The 13,525-nt window shown below is 34.1% G+C and overlaps 1 protein-coding gene and 1 long non-coding RNA gene across 8 annotated transcripts in view; both read left to right on the top strand.

Moving 5' to 3' along the window:
• The window catches only part of GRID2 (glutamate ionotropic receptor delta type subunit 2), a 1,344,144-nt gene that overhangs the window by 592,967 nt on the left and 737,652 nt on the right, over positions 1 to 13,525 (top strand). The window lies entirely within an intron of this gene.
• On the top strand, positions 209 to 7,853 carry LOC146401061 (uncharacterized). The gene is made up of 2 exons (XR_014813373.1): positions 209 to 3,550; positions 4,991 to 7,853. It is a non-coding gene; the product is annotated as an uncharacterized LOC146401061 (long non-coding RNA).

Below are 13,525 nucleotides of genomic sequence, written 5' to 3'. Positions count from 1 at the left end.
ACTGTACTTACAAGGGGTCATTACAACTTTTGTGTAACCATCAGAGTAGGTCTAATGTCGTGCAGCCAATATGAAAGTCTAAATGCATCTCTCTAAGTGTCAGGCTGGCAGCAAATACACTCTCTTTTCCAGTTAACCATTTCTCTTCCTGTCGCTCACTTTCCTACCATATGGACAGTCAGTGAACAGGTTATTCTCTCCAGAGGATTATTTTATAACAGATGTGACTATTTAAAAGAGAACTATGCTACTAAAAATCTGAAAGCTTTGAAAGAGGCTTTCCATCAGACTTTAGCTATATACTACTCTCTTGGTAATTAAAAGGAGCCCCATTGTGTTTGATATTTTATGTTTTTGAAATTCTCTTTTAAAAATTTTTATTAAATTTTTTTGATTTACAATATGCTAATTTCTACTGTAGAACAAAGCGACCTAGTCATACGAATATATATTTACATTCTTTTTCTGATATCCCAAAAGATTGGACCCAGTCCCCTGTACCATACAGTAGGACCTCATTACTTATCCATTCTATATGTAATAGTTTGCATCTACTAATTCCAAACTCCGAGTCCATCCCATGCCCTCCCTGGCTCCGTTGACGACCACAAGTCTGTTCTCTTTGTCTATGATTCTGTTTCTGTACTTTAGATAGGTTCATTTGTGCTACATTTTTGATTCCTCATATAAGTAAGATCATGTAGTATTTGTGTTTTACTTTCTGACTTACATCACTTAGGATGAGAATCTCTAGTTGCATCCATGCTTCTGTAAATGGCATTATTTTGTTCTTTTTTATGGCTGAGTAGTGTTCCATTGTGTATATGCACCACATATTCTTAATTCATTCATTTGTCAATGGATATTTAGGTTGTTATGTCTTGGCTATTATGAATAGTGCTGCTATGAGTATATGGGTGTATGTATCTTTTTGAATTGGAATTTTGTCTGTATATATGCCCAGGAATAGGATTGCTGGATTATATGGTAGTTCTATACTGAGTTTACTGAGGAACCTCCATACTGTTTTCCATAGTGGTTGTACCAATTTACATTGCACCAACAGTATAAGAGGGTTCCTTTTTTTCTGTACCTTCTCTAGCATTTGTTATTTGTTGACTTGATGGCCATTCTGACTGGTATGAGATGGTACCTCATTGTAGTTTTAATTTACTTTTCTCTGATAATTAGCGATATCAAACACCTCCTCATGTGCCTACTGGCCATGTCTTCTTCGGAGAAAGGTCTATTTAGTTTTCTCTGCCTATTTTTCAATGGGCTGTTTGATTTTGTGTTGTTGAGTTATATGAGTTATTTATGTATTTTTGACATTAAGCTCTTGTCAGTTACATCATTTTGCAAATGTTTTCTCACCATAAGTTGTCTTTCCATTTTTTTTTTTTTTTATGATTTCCTTTGCTGTACAAAAGCTTGTAAGTTTGATTAAATCCTATTTATTTTTGTTTTTATTTCTATTGCCTTGGGAGACTGACCTAAGAAAACATATGCACAGGTTATATCAGAGAATGTTTTCCTTATGTTCTTTTCTGGGAGTTTTATGGTGTCATGTCTTATGTTTACATCCCCAAGCCATTTTTTATTTTTGTGCATGGTATGAGGATATGTACTAGTTTCCTTGATTTACATGCTGCTGCCCAATTTTCCAAGCACCACTTGGTGAAGAGAATGTCTTTTTCACATTATATATTCTTGCTTCTTTTGTCAAAGATTAATTGACTGTAGATGTGTTGGGTTATTTATGCACTCTCTATTCTGTTCCATTGATCCCTGTATCTATTTTTGTACCAATGCCACACTGTTTTCATTACTATAGGTTTGTAATATTGTTTGAAGTCTGGGAGAGTTATGCCCCCTACTTTAACCCCCCATTAAGGATTTCTTTCTCAATTTTGTGTATTTTATGTTTCCATATAAAACTTTGGATTATTTATTCTAGTTCAATGAAAAATATCACATTTAATTTGATAGGGATCACATTAAATCTTTAGTTTTTTTGAGTAGTGTGGCTATTTTAACAATATTAATTCTTGCAATCTAGATGCATGTGGTAATCTTTCCATTTCTTTGAATCCTCTTTAATATCCTTGTTTAATATTTTCTATTTTTCAACATATAAGTGTTCCATCTCCTTGATTAGGTTTATTCCTAGGTATTTTATTTTATATTTGGTGGGATTTTAAAAGGTATTTTTTAATATTAATTTTCTAATATTTCATTGTTAATATACAGAAATGGAGCCTTTTTCTGAATGTAAATCATATCTTGCTACTTTGCTGAATACATTTATCAGATGGAATAGTTTTTTTGTGGAGTTCTTAGTGTATTCTATATATAATATCATGTCATCTACATGTAGTGACAATTTTACGTCTTCCAATTTAGATACCATTTATGAAATTCTGTTTCTATATTCTTTTAGGTGTTGTGCTTATTAATATTTGAATGCACTCTATGATGCAATAGGAGCTGTATAGCATCATTTAGACTTAACAGTATCACAACAAAACCATTGTGTATCAAGGCAATGAAAGAGCCAGTGTGTTAAGAAGCATTATCACCCAAGGGAGAGCAGTCAGCATCTACTTCTAATGTGTTAGCTGAAAGCGCAGGATGGTCAAAATTCTAAAATACAGGGGCCCAAAGATCTGGGCCCTAATTCTAAGGCTCTCCCTAAGTCCGTGTAACCCTGTGTGCGGAAATTACTTGTGGTGAGGAGGAAAATGCACTTCCCAGTGAGGTTAGAAACCATAGTGTAGAGATCCTTAAAGTTATTAATTGTTCACTCATAACAAGCATGGGGACACATATTATTTTATCTTGATACTATTGGTAAGAAATGGGTTTATGGAAGAAGCTATACGTAGCACATTTCTAACTTCAAGTAGCTGAGGGAAATTGGAGAGACTATGAATTGTAGCTCAGTTTTCAGAATGAAGGTACTGGTTGGCCTTCCTAGAAAAGTCTTCATAAATTGGGGAAACACTGAGTGAATCATTTTGTCACTCTGGCTATAATGTCTTTTTCTATAAAATTATGTATTTGAAATAACCTTACAGGTTTCATGATCAGAAGACTTGCATTGAAATTTCAGCTCTGTTACTTACTTGTGTTGTATTAATGCAGCAGTTAAGATCCTTTCCATTGAAAAATATCAGGAAATCTAACTTTCACTGGCTCAAAAACAACAACAAGAAAGTGAAAGAACAACATAATGGAATTTATTTATTGCTCACATATTATGAACTCTAGGAAAAACTTGTCAAAGTATATCACTAGACCTCCCTTCATTTGTTCTAGTAAAAACTAGCAGCTATGACTTTACTTTCTCTTGAGTTCATATATTTTAGACGAATTAGACTAACTTGAGGCACATATTCCTCTGAATCAATCCCTATGGTTAGATGGATTCCTTAGCTGACAGATCATACCTCTAGCCTAATGCTCTAGTCCTTACTCCCTTGAAATTAATGGAATTGGGTAACAGTTGAGTTAATTTTGAATTTATTCTTTTTTATTTTTATTTTTTTTTGTAGGGCCTCACTCATGGCATATGGAGGTTCCCAGGCTAGGGGTCAAATCAGAGCTGTAGCTGCCAGCCTACACCACAGCCACAGCAATGCAGGATCCAAGCTGCATCTGCGACCTAAACCACAGCTCATGACAATGTGGGATCCTCAACCCACTGAGCAAGGTCAGGGATTGAACCTGCATCCTCATGGATACTGGTCATGTTTGTTAACCATTGAGCCACGATGGGAACTCCTGAGTTTATTTGAATGAAATCAAATATTTAGTACAATATGTTACATTAAAAGCATTTAATAATTATGGTAAAAATCATGCCTTGCTTTTCTCTCATTGGCAAACAATATTGCTTAATTGTATTTTGAACTGTTTTCTTGCATTGTAAGGGAAAAGAGTCATATTCTCTACATCATAGGAAATTAAAAGTCTGAAAATGTTATTTCTGCATTTCCCTTGCTTTTCAAATTAAAGCGTGAGTGCTTTGAAACTTAATTGAGACCACTGGGACCAGAGGGTCTCTGCATTAAGAAAGTTAGGTTTCCGCATGTGTGCAGTTTCGGTTAATTGCAGTCGTGCGAAATATGTGTGATGATATATTCGGAAGAGAGAAATTTAATTTTTCCTTTGGCATGTTTATAGCAAACATGTTCAGTATCATTGTTCAAATGAGCTGAAATTATTTACAGAGTTTTTGTATATATATGTATTATATATATAATATATATAATATGCATATAAAACATATATATATATTTTTTGGTAGGGCAGGGTCCATAGGTTTTATCAAATTGTCAAAGGCATCCATTAGTCAAAAATATTAAAACAAATAATTGAGTCCATGTATGAAATGTTTCTTTTTTTTATTTCAACTCACTGAGGTATAATTATCAGATAAAATTGTAGTATATTCAAAGTGTGCATCATGGTTATTTGATATATGGATACACTGTGAGAAGATTCCCTTCCTCTAGTTAATTAATACATCCATCACCTCAGCTGTTTATCTTCTTGCATGTGTATGAGAATATTTAAGTTCTACTTTCTTAGCAAATACAATACAGTGTAAACTATCGTCATCATGTTAAGCATTGGATCATCATGTCTTACTCATCTTCTGACTGTAAGTTTGTACTCTTTTACCTTATTTCCTCCACCCCTGAGATGATTTTTTTTTCTTCTAACTATTTATGAACTCATCTTAGAAGAATTTTAATGATATTGCATGCATATTAAAAATGAACATCTTGGAGCTCCTGTTGTGGCTCAGTGGTTAACGAATCCGACTAGGAACCTTGAGGTCGTAGGTTTGATCCCTGGCCTCGCTTGGTGGGTTAAGGATCTGGCGTTGCCATGAGCTGTGGTGTAGGTCACAGACGCGGCTCGGATCCCACATTGCTGTGGCTCTGGCGTAGGCCAGCAGCTACAGCTCTCAATGGTCTCCTAGCCTGGGAACCTCCATATGCCGCAGGTACAGCCCTAAAAAAAAAAAAGACAAAAAAGAAAAGCAAAGAAAACATTTGGGGAAAAAAAATAAATAAATAAAAATTAACATCTTTTTAAAAGCAGATGAAATGTTACTCGACATAAGTTTTAATCAGAATCACAATCATTTTATGGTAGGGTAGTGCCTAGATTTAAAATTGCCCTCTTAGAATTTACTTTTCAGACTCACAGACTCTTGTAATCAGTAATGACTCTTAGAAATTTGCAATATAGCTTGATGTCTTTATTTTAAATGTTCTTTTGACAACATACTTGGCTGCTCATTATTTTATTGATGCCTTAATTCTTGCTCAAAAATCTGGTGTGTTTTGGAGTTCCCTCGTGGCTCAGTGGGTTAAGAATCTGGTGTCTTCACTGTGGCTCTGGTTACAGCTTTGATGCGCTTTACTTGGGAACTTCTGCATGCTGAGGGCAGAGTCCAAAAAAAAAAGTGTATCCTGGTGTCTTTTTATTTTATTTTTTTGTCTTTTGTCTTTGTAGGGCCGCACCCGTGGCATATGGAGGTTTCCAGGCTGAGGTCAAATCAGAACTGCAGCTGCCAGCCTTTGCTACAGCCACTGCAACACAGGATCCAAGCCAAGTCTGTGACCTAAACCACAGCTCATGGCAACGTTGGATCCTTAACCCACTGAGCAAGGCCAGGGATCTAACCTGTGTCCTCATGGAGCCACAACAGGAACTCTTCTGGTGTCTTTTTAATGTATTTTTTTCCATAGGGAATGAAAGCTCATTATATAAAATTGTAGTATATAGAAAAATAAAAATAAGGAAAACAACTTCCTTTTTAACATAGCCTTTTTCAAACTGTGTATTCATTAGTCTTATGCATATTTATATGCAATGAAAAAATACATAATTTTCCCATATTGAGAACATTGTCGTCATTTATTCATTAAATTATCAAACATTTGTCAAATTAGCGTGACCAAAAATCCCAGTTTGCCTGGGACTTTCCTGCCTTTATCAGTGGAAGTGTCAAATTCTGGAAAATCTAACAGTTCCTAGCAAAGTGGGATGATTAGTCACCTTACTACACAGATAGAGAATAACAATAGACTAAAGTAACATTGTTTAGCATTGGAGTGATAGGATATATTCTAAAGTTGCCATGTCTTAAATTTTTTTATTAGTATTTTTTATGTTACTGCATAATTTTTCAGTGGTATTTTTATAACAATTTCTATAAAATGAATATAAAGTAAGCTTATAAACCTGTTCTTTTAGCTTAGACTTTCAAATCATTTCTCATTTTTGCTGTTGTAGACAACACTGATGTGAACGTCTCCGATCACAACATTTTTGTCTTTATAATGATGTCTCCAAGATAGATTCAAAAGATACAGAATTGTTGAAATGAAGAGTGTCCATTTGTTAGGTCTCTGAGACATGCTGCCAAGTTGTGCTCCAAAAATATTTGAATAGTTTATATTTTCATTTATTTTTCACTAAATTTCTTTATCTGGAATGATTTTCCTATAGTTTTTTTTCAAAACAATATTAACCCTGGTTTTATGAATGATAACTCTAAAGGGTAGTAAAAAGAAATATGCTTATATTGTCTTATGAGAGTTTTAGTTAAATCTAAAATCTTACTGGAACCCCCAAATCTTTATCTCCTTAGGACTTTAAAAAAATGGATTTCCATTTGGCATTTTAATGGATCTTAGAAAAATTCTCAATGTTAGAAGGGTTAATAACTCTGTTAAGATTTAGAAACTCTTTACCTTACTTCAGGAGATGATACATGGATGACTGAGAATAGTACCTGGTTTGCTTTGTGACTAGAGGCTTTGTTAGTCAAGATCTTGAATCTATCTTCACATAAGAACTCTTTAAAAAAAATCTGACATCAGATTTTCAAAGTAAGTTTAAAACTTGGCTGAGAATTATTTAATACTATGAGTTGAACTGTATGATGAGGATTCTGGTAGGACTTTCATTTCCCAGGAGAGAGAAGATTCTAGCTTAATAAAAAATACATGTAGTCTAATTAACTCTGATGTGATCAAATACAGGTATTATCCTTTGGCTAAAAGTAGCTTAGTAACTTAGAAAAAAATAAATTTTTCAGATGTTCTTTAACACAGTTCTTTAGAATAGAAGAATAAACTTTTAACTATATTAGAGATAAAAATTAATATTTAGATTTATTAGCAATTTACATGTAATAAATGTCTATATATATTTGTTTCACATCTTGTTAAACCATAATAAATATGCCAGCTAGTTTTTAATTTTCATCAATTAAATATTGAATTAACTTTGAATGCACAACTAAAATAGCTTTACTAGTAATTAAACACTTAGCACAGGATGAAAATTGAAAACACACTCACTTTGGCTTCATAGTTGTATGCTAGCAAATATATTTTTAACATTGCGTAACTTTTACAACTCTTTGCCTCTATATTCAGCATATGCTTTAACTCAAAATTGACTTATCAAGAGAATGTGAGGCTAGGATAAAGTTATATTAAAAATAGAAATATTATAAGTAAATGTACAAGTATATTAATTCATCATTTTCCTTTTATGAAATAAAACCACAGTGAGCCTCATTTCAACACAAGCTCTCCTTTTCCATTAATGATTGATAGTATAAGCATATGATAGGGCAAGTGAAGAGGAACCGATAGATGTAGTAGAGCTAAAGCCATTTAAATTGAATTCATATGTAAAATTAATTATGGAGGAATCAGAGTTGTATTATCTGCTAAAACTAGAACATAACATTTATAAGAATAGATGTGATAACACTGTAAACCAACTATAATGGAAAAAATAAAAATCATAAAAAAATAAAATAGATAATTCAAGAAAAAGGATAGTATAATTGTTGAAATTGCATTAAAACATTAAAAATCTCCTGTATTTAACTGGTACTTCGAAAACTATAGAGTATTTTCTTCAGCATTTGTATTTGTATAAGAACTCCACATAATGAAAATCATACTAAAAGAAAGAGGAAACTCTTAGAATCTAGTATGTTCAGCTGTGTGCTAGGTCAGTAAATTTACTCAAAATTTCTATGAAGTATTGCTAATCCCAATTCATTAATAAGAACACTGAAATTTAGAGGGATTATGCAACTTTTCTATATTGACATGGCCAGTGAATGGCAGAACCTCTCTTAAACTCGTGTCTATCTCCTAAATCCATATTTTCATCCATTACATCAAACAAATATTAATGGTAGACATGGATAATTATTCTTAGAATGTTTCTCTTTTTTTCCACTTTTGAAACGGAGCTCCTTTACAAATCTTTGCGCACATGTTTTTGTGCAAGTATGTAATTCTGTAGGATAGACTCTAGGAGGTAAAACTGAACAAAGTGAATATTTTAACTTTTGATATATTTGGTTCTGCCAAATATATTCCTTTTACAGTCTTAGTAATTTTCAACACACAGAGTAGAAGAGTGACTCTTCCTTAACTTTGCCACCAATGGAAATTATAATAGTTTCGTAATAATTTTCTCTAGTATATGTGAAAAATACTATCTAATCCAAGAAGGTAATCTCATCATTAAACATTCTAAGGATAATTATTTTTAGTGTACCAAAAAAATTTAAAAAAATTGGTTTTAACTCCAGCAGGCCAAATTAGTTTAACCATGTGTTCCATGATTATTTAATCAAAACTCACTAGACCTAATTACTTACAAAGACTTTGTGTACAACAGCCCCCTAAAAATGACATTAACATAGTTTTTTGAGCCAATGATGTCATTCCAGCCATGATTTGTCTATTTGTTTTAACTGTCATTTACACTAAATATTTGTAACGCTAACCCTTCTTCGGGTCATATATTCCTGCAAATTGGAAAATAGTTTTTTCCCATCTGAAAGAGTGAGTTTGGATAAAAGAGAAAATATCCTATTAAACAGATAGGGATAATTCAAGGTAATCTTTCCATGTCAAGCAGCTTAATTTAAATCCCATTTGCAAAGTCCCTTTAGCATGTAAGATTACATTCACAGATTTCAGGGAATAGGACCTTGATGTTTTTGGGGGGAATTATTCAGTCTCTCAAAAAGATACATATCACCAGTCATTAGTATTATTTATTGTATATTTTTATTTATTATTATTACTCTCAACTGAAGTGCAGATTTGCAAGATAATTTTTTCAAGAGTAAAGCTTGTGAATTGCTTAGCTGATTCATTATGATTTTCAGCCACTTATTCAGAGATCCATAGTCATTTGAACCTTTAGATTTCTTTAATGTAGTATGGTATTTTATAACCATATAGCAGGCTAGTATGGTCCTACTGATTTATCTTTTTGCCTACTTCTATCTAAATTAACAAATATACAGAACATGATTAACTACATTCAATTTCCATGGCTATCATCACACAATTACTGGAAACATTTTATCTGGGAAAAGCTTGCATACATTTGTGAAATTGCTTCCTTTTCTAATCTCTCTTCATTATTTTAAGCAATCTCCACCATGCTCTTCAGCCCACTTGTATGGAAAAATTATTCCAGACATAGAAATTGTGGGGCTAGGGAGGAAAGAAAAAAAAAAGAAAACCTTGGGAAAATGTTTCTTTAAGAGTTAAAGATAAATTAACATCTTCAGCAAGTAGTGAACCAGGGAAATATATCCCTAGGCCTTTATTTACAATTTTGAAATCTGAAAAGCTCTAAAAACTAAAAGATACTTCTGAACTCACTTGGAGGCAAAACTAAATAAGAATGAGGTCATTTTTGTTTGTTTATCTCTTTCATCACGTATATTTGTAGCTATTGATACCTTTGCTATAGAATTTCATCACATATATTGATACCTTTGCTATAGAAATATGAATACATTTGATTTGGGGGTCCTAGTTCAGACCTTCCTGGTAATTTTATATAAAATATAGTATATACATAATGTCACCTTTCTCAAACCCCAAATATTCTGAATATTTAGATATATCACATTCACTAGTTGCTGATAAAGGATTATGGCCCTATTTTAAAACATCATCTATGTTCTTTCACAGTCGACAAAAAAGGTTTTTTTTCCCTTAAGTTTGTAACCACAGATCTCAAATGCATCCTGATCCCCACCCAAGAACACTATCATAGTTCCTTAGACATCTTTGTTTGGAAAGGAATCAATGTGCAGAGGTCAGCCTCATTTTCCTATCACTGACACTGCTAATTAGCTGTGTGAGCATGCAGGCACTCAGTTTAACTTCTGCAGCAGAACTTGAACCATCTTTAGGCTTATTTGAGGCCACTCTGTGATGGCATCTGCACAAGACTCCTGCAGTCATCCCCCCTCAGTGAGCATGTGATGTGCACACACTCATGAGGCCTAAGTCTCTCCCTTTCCATGTCCCCCTTACCAACAGGAGGCAAATGTGCTCTTCTGCCTCTTCTGTTACACACAGCACCACTGCCTCTCTAAATACCATGTGCTCCTCCAGTGACTGCCCTTCCACCCCCTCCTGTTCAGAGCAAAACTCCCAAATAAGCTGCCCAAACTCACATTCTACTCATCCATTTGCTTTTCCCTTGTCAATATACTACTGTCCACTGAAATTTTTCTTAACTAAGGTTGCTAATAATCTTCATTGTGACACTTCAGTGGTTAGTTATAATTTGACCCTGGCAATTTGTGACTCAATTCTGAAAATACTTTTTTTTTATTTTCCTTCCAATTTTACTTTCTTTTTTTCTTTCTGCCTACCTCAAGACTCTTTATCTATATCTCTTCCAGACCTCTAGTTGATCTAGTGGCCCAGTGTTTAGTTTGAGAACTTTGTCTCTTCCCTGTACTAACTGCATTAGACTCCATCTATTCCATGGCTTCCAACTTTTTAATTTACCACCATGTCTTTGCTGTGCTCCAGACTAGCTGATTTGTTATTCATCTCCAAAGGAATGCCTCCTAGAATCTCAAACTTGATGGTTCTAAAATAAAAAATGTTGATTTCTCTATACAAACCTGTTCCTTTCCTAATTTTTAAATAATTTTAACTTCAGTAAATTACATGTCACTCTTTAAAATGCTTAGTCCATAAACTTAAGGATCACTTTTCAAAGATATTTTCTCATGTTCTCATTCAGTCAGTAAATGCTGCTGGTGCTACCTCCAAACATTTGTCCAGTTCTCTCACTTTTCTCCATCATTCCTGCTACTGTCCCAGGCCAATTCACTGTGAATCTCACTTAGATTACCCCAATAGTCCCTGTCTCCCTGCTTCCTACCTTTTGTCTTTTTAGCAGCAAAAAACATGAGCTTTTCAAAATGTGTATTAGCTCATGGCACTTTGCTCAAAACCTTCAAGTATCTTCTCATCACCTTCAGGTAAAAAGAAAACTCTTACATCCAATAAAATTGAAAACAGGCATTCAAATACATGCATATGCATATGCATATGCTTAGCAGCATGATTCATAATAACCAAAAATGGAAACAATTCCAGTGTCCATCAACTGATGAATGATAAACAAATCATGATATATACATACAATGGAATATTACTCAATCTTTAAAAAACAAAGTACTAATTCATGCTACAACATGGATGATCTTTGAAAGCATTATGCTAAGTGAAAGAAGCCAGTCACAAAAGTCCACATGTTGTATGATTCTATTATATGAAATGTCCAGAATAGATAAACCCATAGATAACCAGAACAAGGCTCCTCACTAGCTCTTCAGCCCCATCCCCACCACTCTCCATTTACAGCCACTATTCCAGCCACACTGGTCCATGCTTATTCTTACTTTCTTAGCATATTCTCATTCAGTTAATTTATGATTGCTTTATTCTCTGCCTGGATATCTCTCAAGGCAAATCTTGAAATGGCTTATTCTGTCCTCTTCTTAAAATATCACTTCCTCACAAAATGTCACTTTCACACTAACTCATGCAGAGTTTCCATAGGATAATAGTCACTTCCTAAATCCACATCTCCCTAAACATCTTCCAAAACCCATGTAGATTGTAAGCAGCATAACTACCCACAAAAAAAAATGTCTCTAGTATAACTAGTATACAGGAAGTACAACAAACTTAAAATTATTTGAGTGTAAAGATATAAATTCCAGTAACAGCAGAGCTAGCTCTGGAGCCCACACTGAATTAGGGAGACAAACAAGAGACTGGGAGAAAAAGGGAGGAAGCCGAGGCCGAGTAGAGGCTAACCACAGATAGAAAAAAACACCTACCAAGAGAGATCCTGAAAACAGATCCAAGGAAATACTGAGGACAAATCTAAGAAAAAGTGAAGAGGAAGGAAGGTGCTTGAAATTATGTAGGACTAAATGTAACAATCTTGGGAAGATACCATTTCTGAGCAAGAAGGGACAAATTAGAAGGGTGTGGAATATTCCTTGGAGGCATTGTAATTCACAGAAAAAGAAAGGAATTGAAAAATTGAAATAAAAAAAAAATGCTGCAGAAACAAAAAGAATTCACTATATCAGAGAATTTAAGAAGAAATACCCTTGATAAGAGAAGTTTCATTTTACTTTATATAAGACTATGAACATAGAAATATGTAAAACCATTAAAAGTCTCTTTGGTCTCTCACTAAGTATTGTTTGTTTAGGAAAAGAAAAGTTATCTCAAAATTAACAGAAGACCATTAACAACAGGTATACAGATCTACTATAAAAAGAAATACTGAGTATCAAAAATTTAACTTATGGATATTCTCCCCGAACCTCCCCTCCCCCAAACAACAAATAAGAAACAGAAGAAGACTAAAACAAAACAGGCTGATTTTAATTACATATTACATATCTTTTTAAATATCACCTGCTGGAGTTCCCTTGTGGTGTAGCAGGGTAGGGATCTGGCGTTGTCACTGCTGTGGTTCAGCTTCCATCCCTGGCCCAGGAACTTCCACATGCACTGGGTGCAGCAAAAAAATAATAAATAAATAAATAAAATTAAAATCACTTGCAGATATGAAAAATACATTTTGAATAAGTGACTCTAAAAAATAGAAATGGACTGGAGCTCCCACTCTGGAGCAATGGGATTGGCAGCATCTCTGGAGTGCTGGGATGAAGGTTTGATCCCTAGCCTGGCACAGTGGGTTAAGGAGCTAGTGTTGCTGTAGCCATGGCATAGGCTGCAACTGCAGCTGGGCTCTGATTCCTGGACCAGGAACTCCTTATGCCTAGGGGCTGCCCAAAAAGAAGACAAAAAGATAGAAATGGACTAAACATAAATGAATTGAGATCAGAGTTGAGTAGGTTAGCAAAGAAAGAAAAAAAAAAGGAAGAAGAATAAAAGACTTCAATAATAAGATTCGACTGAAAAGTACATAAGGAAGAATAGATTCTCATGAGTGTTATTTGTTTTTTTTGTTTTTTGTTTTGTTTTGTTTTTTTTTTTGTCTCTTTTTGCCTTTTCTAGGGCCACTCCCGTGCATATGGAGGTTCCCAGGCTAGGGGTCTAACCTGAGCTATTGCTGCTGGCCTAAGCCAGAGCCACAGCAACGCAGGATCCGAGCC

The sequence above is a fragment of the Sus scrofa genome, chromosome 8, assembly GCF_054392235.1.
Source record: "Sus scrofa isolate SSC_HxYL_T2T_F1_AM1 chromosome 8, Sscrofa_HxYL_maternal_Yorkshire_Landrace_v2.0, whole genome shotgun sequence".
Classification (NCBI taxonomy): domain Eukaryota; kingdom Metazoa; phylum Chordata; class Mammalia; order Artiodactyla; family Suidae; genus Sus; species Sus scrofa.
Note: the sequence above shows the minus strand (reverse complement) of the source record. Positions and strands in the feature narration are given on the sequence as shown.